Source organism: Hordeum vulgare, chromosome 2H, assembly GCF_904849725.1.
Source record: "Hordeum vulgare subsp. vulgare chromosome 2H, MorexV3_pseudomolecules_assembly, whole genome shotgun sequence".
NCBI lineage: Eukaryota > Viridiplantae > Streptophyta > Magnoliopsida > Poales > Poaceae > Hordeum > Hordeum vulgare.
The window spans coordinates 564,175,618-564,177,878 of NC_058519.1; the positions used below are offsets into that span (position 1 = coordinate 564,175,618).

General features: G+C 40.0%; 1 long non-coding RNA gene across 1 annotated transcript; it reads left to right on the forward strand.

Moving 5' to 3' along the window:
• The first annotated feature begins 360 nt into the window (after positions 1–360).
• On the forward strand, positions 361–2,000 carry LOC123430550. The gene is made up of 3 exons (XR_006622956.1): positions 361–437; positions 1,009–1,039; positions 1,861–2,000. It is a non-coding gene; the product is annotated as an uncharacterized LOC123430550 (long non-coding RNA).
• Positions 2,001–2,261: the final 261 nt, after the last annotated feature.

Genomic DNA, 2,261 nt, shown 5'->3' on the forward strand with positions numbered 1-2,261 from the left:
CCAAGCTTAAGCAGTTTCTTGTGATGCATCTTTATTATCTCTGTTAAGAATTGAGTTAAGCTTCAGTAATGTATTCTGTACTGAACTTCTGAATTCTTCTGATAGCCAATCTGCTACTGTTTTCCGATAAGTATGATCTGAACTGAGTTAAGTTTCTTGCTATGATCTGAACTGAGCTATTATGTTACTTGCTGCTAGCAGATTCGTGATGGAACCGTCCGGTTCAGGAGCAGCAGAACCGGGCGAGGACGGCCGCGACCAAGAACCGGCCCATGAGCGCTCCTACGCCCCCTCCAATGGAGCCGGACCCGTGGTGGCGGAGACGAGGGAGGCACCCAACTCGTCTGGACTGGAGTGCGTTCCTGAGCGTTTCTTGGTTTCCTCTTGCGCAGTTCAACTTGTTGCGCGCGGGAGAGGCAATGCATAGGAAGGAACGGGTATGATCTTACTGCTCGCTCGCTCTCTTCTGATTTGTTGCCAAATCTTTCTGGTGTGATAGCATGCTTTGCACTTGATAGGAGGCGTTTCTTGATTTGTCTATTTGGTGTGATAGCATGCTTTGCACTTGATAGGAGGCGTTTCTTGATTTGTCTATTTGGTGTGATAGCATGCTTTGCACTTTTGCTGCGAGTGAAAAATGTGGGGATCATGTCTTGGCAGTGCTAGCTGTCATATTTTGGCAAGAAGAAATCTTGATGCCAAAATGTATCAGTTTCCATTGTAGATGAATGTCGTTATAGTAGTTTCCAATCTGGATGGCACTTGGCACTCACTACTAGCTCACATTTGGCTTAACTTAAAGCAATAGGTTGGCCTCTCATTTCAGGTTAGTACAGTAGCAGAGATACTTCTAATCTACTTGTTAGACATTGCAATGGGATCTGCAGTAGTTCTGTTTGTCTATGATTATTCTGCTTTGTTCAACACATGATTTACACATTGAAAAAACTGGTTACTCCTGTAGCATTTGAACTCAGATTTCCATACACTACTGTTTGTGCATTTGAGGAACTTGGCTCCAGAGTGTGTCATCACCGAGGTACTGTTAGATAGAGCATCTGTTAGTGGTCTTTCACTTGCGTGTCAGATAGTGTACAAATTAATTGCTGTTTTGAGTTGGCGGTCAAACCAGCACTTTGTTATCATACTAAATCGCATGGGTTTTATTGTATCATCTGGGTAGTCGCAAGCCAGGACTAGTTGTTCAGACTTAGGGGGGTATGTTCTTCTGATTTGTGATGCTGATGGGACTTCTGCCCGTAGCATTTGTCGGTTTAGTTGGACTGAATTAGTGATACATAGCATTGGCAACATATATTACTAAAAAATAATTATTATAAATACATGTGGAAAAATGTGCGTACAAGACTAGCTAATTGTGACTCCTTACTGTCTGGACGCATACTTTGGTACGACGTACGTGTACTGCAGAGTACCTTAACCAGTGAGAGTACCTTATTATATCATGTCCAATAATAATTACTATAGTATTTGATGCTGCCTTCTTTTTTGAGTTATTCAAGTATGGGTCATTCAACTACATTTTTTGCCTACATACCGGTATATCTTACTTTAGATTAATCATTTCAGCTTCACACAATTAATTAAGGCCAAAAGGGGTCAGTTTTAGGACTCTTCATAATTCAGCTGTCATTTTTTTGTATTGTTATTGTTCAGTCCATCTTTATAGGTTACATCAGGGGTAGTTGGTTTAATTGTCTAGACTCAAGCTTCTCTCATCCGAGTTCAGAAACATCTGTCGCTTCAAGGTTTCCGCCATGGATTGCTTGTTTTTGTGCCTTGTTTCTATTCTTGATCTGTATCTTGTAGCTCTTACAAATATGGTTGTTTCTTCTACAGGACCTCCAGGCCTAAGAAAGTTGAAGTGCGAAGCCTTGAAGCCAATTGTGTGAAGCTCTACTTATCCAAGAATGCATATTATATATTGTAATAATAGACATATCTGCTTTGTAATAGATTGGAAAAATTGTAATATACTACCTTCATGTTAATTTGATGAATTTAACATGTCCTTTCTGCTCTATTTGAAATATTCATATCGTATGCGATTTGAGAATGTGTGAAATGAAAACCTGACCAGAACTTCTTGACATATGGGACAAATTATGAGAAGAACATGACAAGTGGGACCTACACACAAAACTAAAATTCAAAAGCCCAAAACTGAAACTGGACCAAATGTATTTGGGCACTAAAAGGCCAGGGCCCAAATTATAATGATACAAAAAAATTTGAAAAAA